Source organism: Mus musculus, chromosome 7, assembly GCF_000001635.26.
Source record: "Mus musculus strain C57BL/6J chromosome 7, GRCm38.p6 C57BL/6J".
Taxonomy (NCBI): domain Eukaryota; kingdom Metazoa; phylum Chordata; class Mammalia; order Rodentia; family Muridae; genus Mus; species Mus musculus.
In genome coordinates this window covers 33442423-33461090 of record NC_000073.6, presented here as the reverse complement: position 1 = coordinate 33461090, position 18668 = coordinate 33442423, and the positions used below count along the sequence as shown (strand labels likewise).

Here is an 18668-nt window from a genome sequence, read left to right as displayed (position 1 = left end):
ACAAATTTTTTGACATAATGTAGGGCTATTGGTCATTCTTTGAGGCAAAACTTTCTAATGTTATCACAGCCTGATGTGTCTTCCAAATTCCAAATATGTGTGAGTTAGAATCCTGAGCCTGGGATCAAACTGCAAACTGCAGCGAATAGAACACTGGCAGTTCAACCACAATCTTCAAGGTTCCCTTGCAACATCAGAGTACAACCACAACTTTGGAAAGTAAAACTCAACCTCCAACAACAATCCATTCTTTCCAAAATCAGTACCATGGGCATCACCCCCATGCTACAAAGTTTGGCTGCCATTTCCTGCAGACGAACATATAATGGTGCAGCCTCAAATACCTCACCACAGAGACATGGCCTTAAATCCTATGTTTTATAAGTCTGGTTTCTAGGATAAGAATTACATACAATGTTGCCTAATTTAGAGGTATCTTTAGAGTCCAGTTTGCCTGGTCTATAAAGCTCATGTCAGGTATTGTTTTTCTTTCTTTCTTTCTTTCTTTCTTTCTTTCTTTCTTTCTTTCTTTCTTTCTTTCTTTCTTTCTTTCTTTCTTTCTTCTTTCCTTCCTCCCTCCTTCTCTCTCTCTCTTTCTCTCTTTTCTTTTCTTTCTTTTTTTATAAGATTTATTTTCTTATGTTATTCATGAGTACACTGTAACTGTCTTGAGATACACCAGTAGAGGGCATCAGATCCCATTACAGAGGGTTGTGAGACACCATGTGTGTGCTGGGAATTGAACTCAGGATCTCTGAAAGAACAGTCAGTGCTCTTAACCAATGAGCCATCTGTGCAATTCCATGTTGTTGTTCTGAATGACTCCAAACCTGAGTTACCAATTTTAAGACAACTTTCTCTTACCAGCATTACAAAATTTTAATCATCCCCAATAATTTATAAGACAATAATATATAGCCAAGACATGCAGAACATATTTTAAAATCAGTCAGATGTTGCAGGATTTCATTGCATCCAAAGTTTTTCATTTCCTGAAGAAAATATAAACAAATCACTGTTCCCAGTGGAAAACATTTGAGGAATTTCATTCTGTGGTTAACATATTCTTTATGTATATAGGAAGATTTAATTCCACAGTCTTTTTTATAACTCATTGTCTCTTGGATGCTGTTATTCCTTTCTTATTAACATTTGTAAAATGTAAAGTAAGCAGAGCACTATTTGTACTGTGTCCATGGATAAATTAGCCTTCAGAAAGAAGAGAGCAGAGTAGACCCTTTTGTTTTCCCATTTCAGGATTTTTATGTATATCAGACCCCGATTTCCGCCAGCAATTTTCCAGTTGCACAAACATTTCCCCCAATATTTTTTGACACAGGTATAGGAAGAAGAAGAAGAAGAAGAAGAAGAAGAAGAAGAAGAAGAAGAAGAAGAAGAAGAAGAAGAAGAAGAAGAAGAAGAAGAAGAAGAAGAAGAAGAGGAAGAAGAAGAAGAAGAAGAAGAAGAAGAAGAAGAAGAAGAAGAAGAAGAAGAAGAAGAAGAAGAAGAAGAAGAAGAAGAAGAAACAAACAGAAAACCCCCTTTCTTAGTAGAATGGGAGATACACTAGCAGTTGTGGCCCCAGTAAATTTTTAATGGAATCTCAAAAAAATCTATCCTTTCATCTCGTCATCCCTTTATCCCTTCATTCCCTGCTTTTCTTTCTCTACTGCCTTTGAAATCACATTTCCCATTCTGCCTTACCTCTGTGCTGGGCATCACTATCTTTTGCTAGTTTATAGGTTCTTCTATATTATACTCTTTTCTCCTTGCCTTCTTGCACTGTTCCAAACCCATAACAATACAGAGGAGGGGAAAAAGGAAAAAGAAAAGAAAACATCCCCAAATGAAGTCAAGGATTTAAATGTGATGATATGGTTTGCCTATTTCCTGCTGATCAAGAGTGTCTAGCTCCTTAAAGCAAATTTTCTTTCTTTCTTTCTTTCTTTCTTTCTTTCTTTCTTTCTTTCTTTCTTTCTTTCTTTCTTTCTTTTCAGGAAAAATCTGAGCTCCTACCATTTCTTCGTCTTTATAGTCCTTGGTGCCAAGTGAGTATCCTGTGCATTCTAGGTGCATTACACTAATAAAACTGTTCTAAGCATGATCAAAATATTAAAAGAGAAGCTGAAGAAGGAAAGGAATATCTTTAATCCTAGCACTCATGGGGCAAATACATGTGAAATTTAGTAAGATCATGGTCAGCATAATCTACACAGCAAGTTCCAGGCTGGCCAGGACTAAATATTGAAAATATCAGAAAAGAAGAAAGAAAAGGAGAGGAAAAACAGATGCATTAAAAAAGGAGGAAGGAGAGAAGAAACAAGAGGAGGAGGAAAATGACTAAGTGGAAGAGGAAGAAGAAGAAATTTAAAGGCTGGGTATTTGTGGTACATTTTAGATCCTAGTACAAAGGGACACTTGCAGGTAGCTCTCTCCACATTTGAGCATAGACTGTCTTTGTTCATTCCCTATCTTCCATATGTTTTGTACCTTCCCTTGAACCACTCTCTTCAACCAATGCTTATTCTGATTTTGTAGCCATCCTTCAATTTTACCTTTTTGTTTTTGGTTGTATATTTTTTTTCTGAGATAGGGTCTCTCTACACAGCCCACACTTCCTAAAGAAGGACAAAAGAGCTGTCAAAAGAACCCTTTCATGAAGCCTAAAATGTCAATGCCAGGGAAGCCAGTGTATCTCCTATCAGAGGGAATGGGCTTAAGCAATCTGTTTCCAAGGTGGGTGGAGCAGGGGACCTACCTTCTAGGACCAGGCTGTCCTGGAAATATGTATATCTGGTTAGCCTTGGACTCACAGAAATCTTTGTGACTCTCTCCCATGTGCATAGTGGAATAAAAGGCAAGTACTATCACATCTACCTAAACCTCACTTCTTAAACCCATAGTTGAGGTTTTCTGTTTTGTTTCTTTGTTTGCTTGTTTGTTTGTTTATTGTTCTTTTAGTTTTTTGTTTTTGATTTTTTAAAAAGATCTTGTCCAGTTTGGTCTTGACCTCACAACCTTCCTGGGAAATGGGTGTGTGGTCCTGCCTGCCTGCCTAACAATCTGTCTTCTGACTGTCTGTCTGTGGGCCTGTCTGTCTGTCCATCTGTTTATGTGTGTGTGGTGGATTCAACTTTCTTTGGGGCTGGTGGAAATCATTGTCAAAATCTGTTAACAATGAGCTGGTACGATAATTCTCAACTTTGATTTCAGTACTTTGGCGAAAAGCGTTCCTATCTTTGTGAGTTTGAGGTCAGTTTGGTTTCACAAAGAGTTCTAGGCTACGAAAATTACACAGGAATATCCTGTTAATAAACATCACTAGTATGTTCATTAAGTTTTCACTTCAAGTGCCTTGTGCTCATTTTGTTATAACTAAGCAAGGACATTTCAGTTCAGATCTACATGGACCCCTAATTGGTCACTGCCAGACTCTATATTGCTGAACTAGGTATTCTGACTACTGATCAAAAATTCTGCATGATGGCCATTTTGAATATTCCACAGCTACCCTGTAAAAATTAGAATCCAATCTCAGCTGGATTCCCAAGCTCCAGAACATTCAGCATCAGTCCATCTGTGCCAGTGTGTCCAGCGGATTTTGCTACCACAGAATTCCAGATGACCCTTCAACCGACTGTACCTGGGCCAGAGGGGAGCATCTCCCACTGCACAGGGACATAAGGGGACTGTTGGGAAGGGTGCTAAGAGGCAAGGTTGTGGTAGGGCCCCTGCTACAGGCACCTTGTAAGCAGACTGCTTAACCCCATTTATTCAGATTGGCGATACACTGGCCACCCTGGAATTGCCATTTTAGGATTCATAAAATGGTTCTTTTGACAGCACATTTGTCCTTCTTATGGATGTGTGGGCTGAACAAACACCAATGGAGGAGGCTGAAGACAGCAGAGCAAAGCCTGAGGCAGACATGTAAAGGCTGAAGTGTCAGCAGGATGAGCTGTAAAATAGGCCAAGAGTCTTACTGCTCTATGGTAGCTGAAGATAGGGTCATGGAATGAAGAGAGGGCAGAGGCAGACTCTGAGGAATAACACAAGGGATTCACAAGTCAGGATAATTAGATCCCAATTGCCAGAAGGGGTCTAGGAAGCTGTACAATATTTGGAGACTACATTAGGACCAGGAGACTCATCTTGGCAGAGTGCCAGAAAGGCTCAGCTTCCTGTCCATGCTGTGGAGGATCTGCAGCACAGGTAGGCCTCAGGGTCACATGCTAGTAAGAGGACTGCTCAGGAGAGTATACCACTGCTGCCTCTACCACCTGCCAATAGTTGGAGTTAGTCCCTTGCTGATGTGTATTCAAATGCTAAGTACTTTACCCCAGGGAATGGAATCTCCCAAACCTCCAACTACTTGCCAATCTCTTTAACAAATTGTCACATACACCAGATGTTGCTTAGTAAATCAGTTCACCTAAATCTCTGACTATCTAAGAAAATGTGAATGCCAGTCAATGATGGAGAGAAGAGAGATATTCTAGGCTTTTTTTCCCTTGGGATAAAATATGTATTTCATTTATAGCCACTCTCTGCTAATTGTTGTGAAACATGGTGGGCAGTGAAGAAGCTGAAAACGGCCTGGGAGAGCATCCTCCTACCTGAGCACAATTTTTTCTTTGTGATTGAGGGGATCACACAAAGGTAACTCAGACACACCTGCATCAACTTCCCATGAGTGGGGACCACAGGTGAGAAGCACTATATCTTCATCTCATTGCTTTGGATTTTGCCAGACATCTGACTGCTCTGTGTACACTTGAACCTGGTATTTACCATTTAACCAGCGTGTTTATTATTTATAGAGTCTGTACATTAGATTTTTTCAATAATTTTTTTCCATAATTGTGACCCAAAAGAGAACCAGGGCTTTCATATGCTCTGCCCTCACTGCCTGAAATGCTTTCCCTTCATATTCTGGGAAATTTGTCACCTAAATCCCCAGACTACATAAAAAACCAACATGTCAGAGTGAGGTTCAGCTACAGCTTTCACCATAATGAAGGCAAACACCAAACACCAACATTGAGCCTTTGTCCCCACTGTGCCAGGACTGAGGAACGTATGGTAGGTCTTTGAGAAGGAAGGTAGAGCCTCTGCTCTCAGTCTTCTGAAATCCCCTGTTGCCTTTCTGCAGTTCACCCTGTTCAGATAACACAAGTCCCTGACTACCTAAAGTTGCCCTATTCTCTACCTTCAAGAGTCCAGACCATGAAGCAAGTTAAACTCTTTCCTATATACATGACCTAGTCTTGGGTCATTTGTCATAGCAACACAACCTGAATTAGACCTACACTCCACATGGATTCCTTGTATATAAGAAGACACCAGACCTTCACCATAACAAAGGCTCTGAATCCCATTTCCTCTTCTATACCTCCTCTTACTTTGGCTGACTTTTGGTGTTTTTTAGATGTCTGAATGCTCAGTAAGCAAAGCCTTCCTCTTTCTGAGAGTCAGCACACATAGGAGGTCTTCACAAATGCTGGTTAGACTGGCCAAAGGGCTATCTCACTTCTCTCAAGTCAATAAACAAGACCCTACTTAAAACATGCAACACTATCTTGTCAAATAATGCAGCCTTGGTTTCAATCTACTCTTCCCCCATGCCTATTTTACATAAGTATTTCTGCTTAAGTAATTTTGTTGGTGTAGTCTCCCTTCCATTAGCCTGAAACCTGCTTGCTCAGGGGTGGAGCTTCCTGCTCATTCGTTCTGCCACGCATACTGCTGGACCTTGCCGTTTTGCTGTTTGGAGCCACACACGTGCTCACCCTGCTACTTGACCTCGAGATTATTTGGCGGGAATCGGGTCCCCTCCCCCTTCCTTCATAACTGAGTGTTGCAACAGTAAAATTGAGCTTTGATCAGAGTGACTTTGACTTGGCTTTGTTTTTTCTTCCGCCAGTCTAGTTCCTCTCTTGCAGCCTGAGTTGCCATCTCAGTTGAACCGTTCCTTGCAAGCTGCTGGTCGGCCGCAACAGTTTGGCGCCAGAACTGGGACCTGAAGAATGGCAGAAAGGCGCTGAGAAAATACTGTTGGTGTGGAGCTCCACGGGAAAGGCAAAGGATCTTCGTATCGGGCACCGGAGCAACAAACAGGTACACATGCTAGTGCTAGCTTAAAATTTCATTTTTGTAAGGTGTTGCTGAGGGTGCGTTAGAATATGAGCTAAGCTTGAATCAGTGCTAACCCAACGCTGGTTCTGCTTAGGTCAGGAGCATGTTAATCAGAACTAGAAACGGGAATCAGGCAGTCATCCGCAGCTTTTTAGGAAGCTGCTTCAAGCAGAAGAAGGAAGGTTTTAAAGTTATGGATCAGGCGGTTGCCCTTAGTTTTCAGGAGTTGTTTTAGGCCAGAGGAGTAAGGCTTGAAGTACAATTAGTAAGAATTTTTTTTAGGTAAGATAGATAGCTGTTGCCCATGTTTCAAGGAAGAAGAAACAGTAGATTGTGGAACCTGGGAGAAAGTTGGTGAGGCCTTGAGAATTGTTCAGGCAGAATATTTTACCTTAGGCCTCTGGGTGCTCGTAAATGATGCTATAAAAGATGACACTTCTCCATGGCTAAATTGTCCGCAGGCGGAGCTTGTGGTATCTCAGGAGGAGCGCCTATCAGAGAGGGCCTCCTCAGAAAAAGATCTTCTTAACTCAAAAATTGAAAAATGTGGAAACTCGGGTGATGAACTGATTTTTAACAAAAATCACTCAGATAGAGGAGCTGCCCATTGTTTTAATGAGAATTGGTTCTCTTGTGAATCTCCCGCTCCATCTATAGTCCCCACTTCGGGAGGTGCTACTCACAGAGACACATGACTAAGCAAGTTAGAGTTTGAAATTAAGCTTCAGAGGCTGACTAATGAGCTTCGGGAACTAAAAAAGATGTCAGAAGCAGAGAAGAGTAACTCTTCTCTAGTTCACCAGGTGCCACTAGAAAGAGCTGTGAGTCAGGCTCGTGGGAAAGGACAGAATATGTCTAATAAGCTAGCCTTTCCTGTGGTCGAGGTAGTTGATCAGCAAGATACTAGGGCCAGACGTTACCAGACTTTGGATTTCAAGTTGATAAAAGAGTTAAAGGCGGCTGTTGTGCAATATGGCCCTTCAACCCCATTCACTCAAGCATTACTGGACACAGTTGTGGAGTCACACTTAACCCCCTTAGATTGGAAGACTCTTTCTAAGGCTACCATGTCAGGAGGAGATTTTTTGCTTTGGGATTCTGAATGGCGAGACGCCAGTAAGAAAACTGCTGCTTCTAACGCTCAGGCTGGTAATTCCGACTGGGATAGCAACATGTTTTTAGGAGAGGGTCCATATGAGGGACAGACAAATCAGATTGGTTTTCCCGTTGCAGTGTATGCACAAATTGCAACAGCCGCACGCTGTGCTTGTGGATAGTTGCCAGTCAAAGGAGATATTGGTAGAAGTTTAGCTAGCATTTGGCAGAGTTCTGATGAACCATATCAGGACTTTGTGGACAGGCTATTGATTTCAGCTAGTAGAATCCTTGGAAGTTCGGACAGCGGAAATCCTTTCGTTATGCAATTGGCTTATGAGAATGTTAACGCCATGTGCCAAGCTGCAATTCATCCTCATAAGGGACAGACTGATTTGGCGGGATATGTCCATCTTTGCGCAGACATCTGGCCTTCTTGCGAGATCTCGCAGGGAACCCATGTGCAAGCAATGTTCTCGAGGAAACGAGGGAATAATTCATGCTTTAAATGTGGAAGTTTGGATCATTTTAGAAGTAATTGTCCTAAGAACAAGGGTGCTGAGGTTAGACAAACAGGCTGTGCCCCAGGAATATGTTCCCAGTGTGGGAAGGGCCGCCACTGGGCGAAAGAATGTAAGCAAAAACCAGAGGTTTTGTGCCGCCTGGTGCCAGGAAAAGAGGAAAGGGGTCAGCCCCAGGCCCTGAGTTACTCAAAGAAGACAGCTTAAAGGGCTATCAATCTGCTGCACAGCCAACAAGATCAGTTCTTGAGCTTGTCAGGTCAAACCCAGGAAATGCAAGACTGGACCTCTATTCCACTGTCCACTCAGTATTAACCCCAGAAGTGGGAGTCCAAACTCTGCCTACCGGAGTCTTTGGACCACTACCTGTAGAAACCTGTGGCTTTCTCTTAGGACGAAGCAGTTCTATTGTAGAAGGCCTGCAGATTTATCCAGGTGTTATAAATAATTATTATGAGGGAGAAATTAAAATCATAGCCACTTGCCCTCGTGGTGTTATAACTATACCCGCTAATCAGAAAATTGCTCAACTTACTTTGATCCCTTTACGCCACTAACTATAAATTCTTTGAAAATGAGGAAGGACAAAATAACTTTGACTCCTCTGGCGTAAATTGGGTGAAATCTATCTCTAATCAGAGACCTAACCTTAAATTGACGCTTGACAGAAAAAGCTTTGAAGGATTAATAGATACCGGGGCCGATGTAACGATTATAAGAGGGCAGGATTGGCCCTCAAATTGGCCCTTGACTGATTCCTTGACTCACCTTCAAGGAATTGGGTATGCCAGTAACCCAAAACGTAGTTCCAAATTGCTAACCTGGAGAGATGAGGATGGGAAATCAGGAAAGATTCAGCCGTATGTTATGTCAAATTTGCCTGTAACCCTGTGGGGAAGAGATCTGTTGTCACAGATGGGGGTTATTCTGTGAAGTTCTAAGGAGATGGTGACTGAGCAGACATTCAGGCAGGAACCCCTGCCTGATCGTGGACTAAAAAAGAAGGGACAGGGAATTAAGACTTTTGAGGATCTTAAACCCCACTCTAACATAAGTATACATAAAGTATTTTATATATTTATATATATATATTATATATAAAGTATACATAAAGTATTTTCAGTAGCGGCCACTATCTTGCCTGCATCCCATGCTGAAAAATTTCAATGGCGTAATGATATTCCGGTGTGGGTAGATCAGTGGTCTTTACCTAAAGAGAAAATAGAGGCCAATTCTTTGCTAGTGCAGGAGCAGTTAGAAGCAGGACATTTGGTGGAGTCTCATTCTCCCTGGAATACACCCATTTTCGTTATCAGGAAGAAATCAGGAAAATGGAGACTGTTACAAGATTTAAGAAAGGTTAATGAAACCATGGTATTATGGGAACTTTACAACCGGGGCTCCCCTCCCCAGTAGCCATTCCTAAGGGATATTATAAGATTGTTATCGATTTGAAAGATTGTTTCTTTACCATCCCTTTGCATCCAGAGGATTGTGAAAGATTTGCTTTTAGTGTTCCTTCTGTAAATTTCAAGGAACTCATGAAAAGATATCAATGGACAGTTCTCCCACAGGGGATGGCTAATAGTCCCACCTTATGTCAAAGGTTTGTGGCGAAAGCAATTCAGCCTGTTAGACAACAATGGCCAAATATTTACATCATTCATTTCACAGACGATGTCTTGATGGCGGGAAAGGACCCCCAAGTTTTGCTTTTGTGTTATAAAGGCTTACAAAAAGCCCTAGCTGATAAGGGATTGCAAATTGCTTCCGAAAAGATACAAACTCAGGATCCTTATAATTATTTGGGTATTAGACTCACTGATCAAGCTGTTTTTCCCCAGAAGATTGTTATTCGTAGAGATAACTTAAGGACCTTAAATGATTTTCAAAAATTGTTAGGTGATATTAATTGGCTTCGCCCCTATTTAAAGCTTACTACGGGGAGTTGAAACCCTTATTTGATATTCTTAATGGGAGTTCTAATCCCACTTCCCCTAGATCCCTAACCTCAGAAGGATTGCTGTCCTTACAGCTAGTGGAAAAGGCTATTGAAGCTGCACCTGTTAATTTTTAATACGACTCATGTGCCTACGGGACTGCTATGGCAAAAAATGTCCTATAATGTGGATACATTCGAGGATTTCTCCCAAACGTAATATCTTGCCATATCACAAAGCAGTGGATCAGATGATTATCACTGGAAGTAGGCAGGCATGGACTTATTTCGGAAAAGAGCCGGATATCATTGTTCAGCCTCACAGCGTAAGTCAGGACACTTGGCTGAAACAGCATAGTACAGATTGGTTGCTTGCACAAATAGGGTTTAACGGAACTATAGACAACCACTACCCCCAAGATAGGTTGATAAAGCTTTTAAATGTACATGATATGATATTTCCTAAGATGACTTCTTTACAGCCTTTAAATATTGCTCTATTGATTTTTACTGATGGCTTCTCTAAAGGGCGAGCTGGATATCTTATTAATAATCAACAAGTTATCATAGAGACTCCTGGTCTCTCAGCTCAGCTAGACAAATTAACAGCAGTACTAAAGGTCTTTCAGTGTGTACATGAGGCTTTTAATATCTTTACTGACAGTTTATACGTTGCTCAGTCAGTACCCTTATTGGAAACCTGTGGTACGTTTAACTTCAATACGCCATCAGGATCTTTATTTTCAGAATTGTAAAATATCATTCTTGCCCGGAAAAATCCGTTTTATATTGGCCACATACAGTCTCACTCTTGTCTTCCTGGGCCTCTGGCCGAGGGTAATGATCACATTGACAGAGCTCTAATAGGAGAATCCTTAGTTTAGGATCCTGTTGCTTTGGCCCAACGTGATCATGAAAGGTTTCATCTCTCTAGCCATACCCTAAGGCTCTGACATAAGTTCACTAAGGAGCAAGCAAGAATGATTCTAAAACAATGTCCTAAATGTATTACATTATCTCCAGTGCCACATCTAGGAGTCAATCCTAGAGGCCTTATGCCTAATCGTATTTGACAAATGGATATAACCCATTATGCAGTATTTGGAAAACTAAAATATATACATGTTTGCATCGATACCTGTTCAGGATTTCTTTTTGCTTCTCTGCATACAGGAGAGGCTTCAAAAATGTAATTGATCATTGCCTACAAGCCTTTAATGGCATGGGATTGCCTCAACTTATTAAGACAGATAACGGGCCATCTTATTCTAGTAAAAACTTTATTTCAATTTGTAAGGAATTCGGTATCAAACATAAAACTGGAATTCCTTACAACCCCATGGGACAAGGAATAGTTGAACGTGCTCATCGCACCTTAAAGAATTGGCTTTTTAAAACAAAAGAGGGGCAGCTATTTCCCCCAAGGTCACCAAAGTCCCACCTTGCCTTTACCTTATTTGTTCTAAATTTTTTTGCAAACTGATATTAAAGGTCAGTCTGCAGCGGATCGCCATTGGCATCCAGTTACTTCTAATTCTTATGCATTGGTAAAATGAAAGGACCCCCTGACTAACGAATGAAAGGGTCCAGATCCGGTTCTAATTTGGGGAAGGGGCTCGGTTTGTGTTTTTTCACAAGATGAAGATGGAGTGCGGTGGCTGCCAGAGAGATTAATTCGTCAGATGAACAAAGATTCTGACTCTTCTCGTAAGTATCATTCTGAAGACTAAAATTCCTCTTGTGCTTAGAATTCAGCTGAGAGCAGAAGCTCCCAGAAAAGCTGTTTTCCTACTACTCTCTGAGCCTGCTGCCCGACAGGAGGCTAGAGATTAACCTCAGCTTTACTATTTGCATTTGAATAAAGTACCTGACTTCCCCAAAAGAATATCTGCTTTCCTAATTTCTCACTGTCTAGATTTTGTTTTTCAAGCAGGTTAATCAACATTCTCCAGCTGGAGCAGCGGATGTGCATCCCCCCCCCCCATAGGGTGCACAGGTGGCAACTGCTATCTTCATTCCCAGGACATTCCAGCATGTGGCCTTCGGTCTGATTTGAAATTTAGGTTTACCAAGAGGGCTAGAAGAGCAGATAAGAGATTGGTTTTTATTTTGATAGACGGGCCTAGTCCCTTAGCTGGCCTCTGGCTTTTCACCCTTGCTGTTACTGCAAGGTGTCCTTAGTTCCTCAGGCTATGGGAATAACAGGGATGAGGAGGAACGACTTCCAGCTCCTATTTTAGCCACAAATTGTGGTGTTACTGATGACATAATTCTTGCCTAGGCCTTGCTAAATAAGAGGTTAACAATTCTCCTTTAGGAACTGCACAGTTCTCAAAACTGTGCATACTGGTTCGTGATCATACGAATAGAGTATGGGTATCACTTGGTGCAGAGAACTACTGCAGGGGAAGGTCCAGCTTGACCATTTCTGAGTTTCCTGTGGGTTATACCCGCTTTAAAATGGAGGTTGGTATCTAATTCCAGCTAACAACAACAACAACAAAAAATCTACGGCTCTGCCTCCCCTCCCCAAAAGATACCAAGAACCACAGGTGTGAGTCTTGACAGCACCTACAGGAGGAATCAGGTCAATGTCCACACAAGCCAAGGTTAAAAGCCCACTCATCTACGGATGAGAAAATCATTTAATCACCTCAGTTAAGCGTTGCCTTATTAAACTTAATTAATAGGGGGGAGAGAGATTGGAGACCGTACTGTTGGAAGGGCAAGCCCTTCACTGCCTCCCACCCAAATAATAAGCCAATTGGCCTTCTACTACGGAGCCAGTTGTCACCCCTTCTCCTGGTTTCCGGCCTGTCATCCAAAAATGCAGAGGAATATCAACTCAGTGTTATTCTTAATAAAGTGTATTTCAAACTTGTTCAGTCAAACTTAGCCAGGGTTCCAACGCCCTACTTAAAATTCAACTAGGAAGTTACCTATTCAGCACTAATTAGCATTATAAAGTCAGAAACTACTGCTTAGGGCTTTTCTCTTAGTTGTTTACTAGGGTAGAAAGGACAGTCTTAGCCAGATACAGTTTACCATAAGAAAAGTTAGGGAATCCCACGGAAACTGTTTTTTTTTTGTTTTTTTGTTTGTTTGTTTGTTTGTTTTTTGTTTTTTTTTGTTTTTTGTTTTTTTTTTGCCCTAGAATTCAAGCAGAACTATTGAGCATAGAGAAATTTTTTGACTCAGGCCAGCCTTTTCTTTTTTTTTTAATTTTTGCTAACAACAGGGAGGAGATGTAGTCTCCCCTCCCCCAGCCTGAAACCTGCTTGCTCAGGGATAGAGCTTCCTACTCATTCTTTCTGCCACGCCTACTGCTGAACCACCGTGACCTTTTGCTCTTTGGAGCTACACATGTGCTCACCCTGCTCCTGGACCTTAAGATTATTTGGCGGAAATCGGGCCCCTCCCCCTTCCTTCATAACTGAGTGTCGCAACAGTAAAATTGAGCTTTGATCAGAGTGACTTTGACTTGGCTTCGTTTTTTCTTCCACCAGTCTAGTTCCTCTCTTGCAGCCTGAGTTGCCATCTCAGTTGAACCGTTCGTTGCGAGCTGCTGGTCGGCTGCAACAGGTTGGTATTTAATTTTAAAAGTAAAGATTATTTGTGTTTTGGTAAGGCACAATTAAGTAATTAAGTAGTTTGTTGTAAAATTCACTTGACTGTCACAATCTATACAGCACACGGTGACAGAATGAACTTTGCAGAAGACTTAAAGAGTCCAAAGCCTTTGAATTTTACTGCTTATCTGAGCCAAACAGGATTTACCTCCTGTAAATATTTGGTCAATTAGGAGCCAAGTACTGAGATCTAATTGTGAGCCCTCTACTCGGTCCACTGGTCTTTGTTTTTATGACCTTGCATGTCCTGAGGGCTGAGATGGCCTGTAGAATGTGCCCAGTCGGGGCTTCTCTCTTCTGCACAGGGTTGGGAATGGAGACAAGGGCATCATGTGGTTAAGCAAGTGTCTACTTCCCAGTGACCTGATACTACTCTGATTTGATCATGGTGTTGTATCACTGTAAAAGTAATTTTAACTAAGACACATGACATTTATGTCTGTATGTACAAAGTGGCCAGGGAAAGACAGTGAGGGCCTTCAGTTGCTCTCCACCATGCAGAAGTGTGTATATACATTACATCTGTGTATTCATACATATATGCATATGTGTGTGTTTATTTGACATTTTATTTAGTTTGAATGTATGTGTATGGGGATTGTGCCTGCATGAGTGTCTTATGCAGTACTGAATGCTTTCCCTTTGGAGGTCAGAGGGGAGCACTGGATTCTCTGGAACTGGAGGTACAGATGGTTGTTATCTCCCATGTGAGTACTTGGAAATGATTCTGTGTCCTTTTTATAGCTGAGACCACCTTATATTTTTTGAGAGAGGACCTCTTACTGGAGCTTGCTAATGGCTAGATGGACTGGCCAGTAAGCTCTCTGGTGCTGGAGTTACCAGGGGTCACTTTCTGCCTAGCTGTCCTCACAAGTTCAGAGGGTTGGAAACCATGGATTCAAAGGTGTATGCCAAGCAACTACTTTACTTACTGGCCTGTCCCCCAAGCTCACCCTGCTGCTTTCTTGAGAACATAGAGCTCACAGTGAAGGACTGAAGGGGCTTTCTACTCCCAGGAGAAACATCTATAGATCCTCTGGAATTCTTCTGTGAGATGAAAGAATACTGACTTTCATCCATGCTCATTTATATGCCACAAAACCATTCACAATAGCATGGTTTCATAGGTTATTTCAAAATTCTAGTACAATCCAATATCATGTTGTTTAGTTTTTTTTTTTTCAAATTGTTTTATATTTGTCAATTAGGAACCTATTCATGCTTCTTCATGCCAGGTTCCACAGAAAATTCTAGATGTTTGTTCATGTTTTTGTACACTTGTGTAGGTGCCTGTGTATGGACAGTGGTACTAAGATGTGTGTGTGTGTGTGTGTGTGTGTGTGTGTGTGTGTGTGTGTGTGTATGTGTGTGCATGTGAAGGTCAGACAACAATTTGGAGGAGTTAATTCTTTTCTTCTACCAGGTGGTTTCTGATATTTTAACTCAGGCGTTCACCTTCAATCACTGCACTTTTAATCACTAAGCTATCTCAACATCCTTCCACACGATTTTTTGAGACCAAGTCTCTTATTGAACATGAGGCTCACATGGAATTAGACATGTATGCCAACACTCTTATGGGTCCTATGGAATTGAACCCTGAACTTCATGCTTGCAGAAGAAGCAATTTGCACACTGAGCTATCTCTTTGGTTGCTCCTGTTTATGTATGCAGTGCTGTAAGAGAACACTAGGGCTTTGCACATGCTAAAAAAGTATGCAACCACTGTTGTAGGGAACTAGCGACAAAATGCCATGTGAGAAGCAAAGTTTCTAATCACAGTTTGAAAAGATACAGTCCATCACAGTCAGTTAGGCACAGTGAAGGAACTTGAGATGGTTAGTCACATCTACAATCAGGAAGCAGAGAGGCATGAATGATTCTTCTCAGCTTGTTTACCTCTGTCCACCCTATATGTAACAATATAAATGCTTCCACATAAAAGTCAGTCTACCCACCTCAATTGACCAAACCTAAAAACACCCACCCAGAACTTTGTTTCTATGACAACATTTAACCTAGTCAGAATGATCATGAAGATTAGCCATCACATACTGCAAACAGGGTGAGCCTAAATTTAAGACCGGCCTGTCTTGAGAAACATGAACTACCACACAGAGCTGACAATCATATCTGTGCTGGAAATGTCTTCCTTAGGGTAAGTATGTTGTTATGAACTTGAGACACTCTATACACACAGCACTTCCTGTGGCCTGTGGAGCAGTGTAGTTTACAGGCAGGCAGTTCACAGTAGCTTCAGGGGTTGTGGACAGCAGAGTTCATGTTCAGGGTTGAATAACTCACTCTACCACTCAGTGCTCTCAACACATGGACAATACTGTTCAAAACTCTTTAAGGCATGGTTCCTAACAGAGCTGAGAGTGGACAAGGTGAACATGACAACATGAATGAGCAATGTGGAGTGAAGCACAATTTGTGGTACAAAAGCATCATCAGCCCCCAAGGATATCCACACTGCCAAAGAGCTGGGGACTAACCTGGATGAGTGTCACAGAGAGGTAGATGGTGCCTCCATGTTCTCAGACTTCCAATACAAAGGTCTCAGTAGCTTGGACAATGGGATCAAGAATAGATAAGGAGTTTGACAGGAAGCACAGGTGACAAGTAAAACAGGACCACAGATCATTCTGTTCAGCACTTGGGCTGCTTGCAAAGATCAGCTCTAAACCCTCTTTGCAAAAGGTACAAACAACTTCTCTCCAGTAACTGATGACATCAGGCTGTCTCAGGTTGTTGGATCTTCAGAGTGGGAGGGGCCCCCATGCTGCTCCCTTTATACAAGTTGAAAGGAGATCCACAGGTGCTAGGCTCTAGCCCAAATGGAGTTTGGAACTCCTGAAGGCATGTTTGCGGATGGGTGTGGCTGGGCTCAGAGCTATAATGATTTATAAAGAAGAGGACCTCCTCTGAGAGGAGCATTTAGCACTCTTCATCATGAAGGAACACTTCTTCTGCTAGGCTTGCTGGTGACTGGAGAGCTGAGCTTCCAGACAAGTGAGAGTGGTACCCTTGTTCACCCCATCTCAGTCCCATGGAGATATCTAAGTAGGAACCTGAGATAGACCTAGGAGTCCTCCGGAGGCCAATGGCAAGGAGCTTAAGAAGACAATTGATACTTTCTGCTCTGAGTTAAAACTTTTGGGTTTGTGGGACATGGAGACAGAGGTGTGCTTGTGATGATACTCATGATGAAGGGAACTTAGATGAACAGTTGAAGCTGAGACAAGTGTTGGGCTTATGTGAAAGTCAGATATCAAGGTCTGTCCACTCATGGGTGTTTCTACTAGATATGTGTATCTCATGTAAACAATGTTGTTTCTGGGAGGCTGAAGCCTTTGGGAGAGTGTGACTATGAGAAAAGTCAGTTAAGGCATTTGTGGATGCTGGAAGGAACATTGAGCCTCTGCTTTGACCATCCCATTGTCTTTTAATGGTGTTTTTCTCTCTGTGTTTGCAGCAGAAGCATATGTTCCTTTCTTCGAAGGCTATGTAAGTGTTGTCTTAGGAAGTAGGGTGTGGTTGTATCAAGAACTGTAGGCATCCGATGCTACTGCAGAGGAAAAGGTGGCTTTGGAAAAAATCCAGGGCTGATACAGAGAGGAAAGATGAAGAAATATACTTCTGGAACACAAAATTATGGTAATTTTCTACATACTTCCACTCACCCATGTAACAGATGTTGTAAGGCTCTGTATCCATGATAAATGCAACCATTATTGCATGTCAGGTGTTCTGCAACTGAGAACTGAAACACTTGCCCACCCTAGTACATGTAAATCAGCATACCATGTACACAGCCAGGCTGTTCCTTGCACCATCCTGCAGTTCACTCCCACATGCTGGGTAAACATGGGATTCTCACCCATAATAGGAACAGTGGAGTTCTTCGATGGCCTCTGCACAGGTTTGATACCCCCAGCTCTATTTAAAATGCTTAAAATTTTTCTCCAGTGTCCTTTTTGAAAACTCTATGGGGTTTATTATTCCTCAGCCATCGATGAATCCCTTTGCTGGGGGCATCATCTGTGCCATAACAAAACCTCCCACCACATCTGAAATGCCACCCCCACCCCAGCAAGTGCCTACAGTTACTCATCACTGTTGTCTCTTCTAGTCTCTTGTTTCAAGCATAACTGGATTGCAGAGATGTATATTTTGAACAGTACAGCTCTCACCCTATTTCCCAAAGTATTTTACTTGAGTATCAGGTCTTGAAAAACCACAGTGCTATCCAAAATGATTTTCCTCTAACAAGTTCACATGGAGGACAAATTTTTAACATGGCTACACAGCCAATGTGCCTAGAGAGAGGTACTCAGGTATGGAAGACATCACCAAATTCATACTCAGCTCTATTGTCCTGCTGGAGACCTAGCCCCCATCATACCTTTCAGAACCTTCTCCCTTGCTTCCCTGCTGGCTATGGTGGTTTTCAGACTTCCTCCTGAAGGGTGTGAGTGGGCTCCAGTTCCCTTGAGGCAGAATTTGTTAAAAGATACCTGAATCACTGCATGGGATTTTCTTCTCTGTGGTTGAAGAACAGTCACTTTGTGGGTGGTTGGGGAGTCCTACTGAGGTCTTATACCTTGCCTGTAGCCAACACTGTCCCTCTCTGCCTTTTTGTTTTCCAGGAAGCCATGGTTGCCAGCCCAGAATGGCGGTCATACTATGGTCTTGACAATGTAAGATCCATTTTAGACTATATTTTCAAGCTATTAGGAGAATAGATGTTAATGTGTTTTGGACACCCATCTTTGCAACGTGTCTGATCCAAGTGCAATCGTGCTGACCTGTCCTCTTTCTCTCCTGAAGTTGGATTCCTGATATTGTTCCTTCATCATTCAGTCTCTTAGACTGATTCTAATGAAAACTTGCAACTCTGTTCTGTGACCTGTGTCTATGTTCTGAACAAGGTCTTCAGGGGATCCAGGAGATACTAAGAGAAATGACTTGTATAGTCACTGAGAGCAGGGTGACTGCTCCTGGTTAGCCAGGTGATCATGAGAGACCCTTTCTGGTCTCATTTTTTTTTGTTGTTGCCATGAAGCCCAGGCTGGCCTGGAACTCACAGTGATCCATGTGTCTCTTCCTCCCAAGTGCAGAGATTAAAGATGTGAGCCCCAATGCTCAGTTTACTGGAGCTCTGTGAGACTCTGGAGACTGGGATTTTCTGAGGGAAAATAGCATGTAAATAGCCACAGGATTCACCAGGTTGTCAGGATAGAAAAGAAGTGGAGAAACACATTCCTCATGCGATGTCTCTGGGCTATATCACAAGACTATAAAATCCTTGTGTCCAGTTATAATATGAGAGTAAAGCAGAGATCA

General features: G+C 42.0%; 1 pseudogene; it reads left to right on the top strand.

Annotated features, from left to right (window-relative positions):
* The first annotated feature begins 15421 nt into the window (after positions 1-15421).
* On the top strand, positions 15422-18067 carry Scgb1b34-ps (annotated as a pseudogene).
* Positions 18068-18668: the final 601 nt, after the last annotated feature.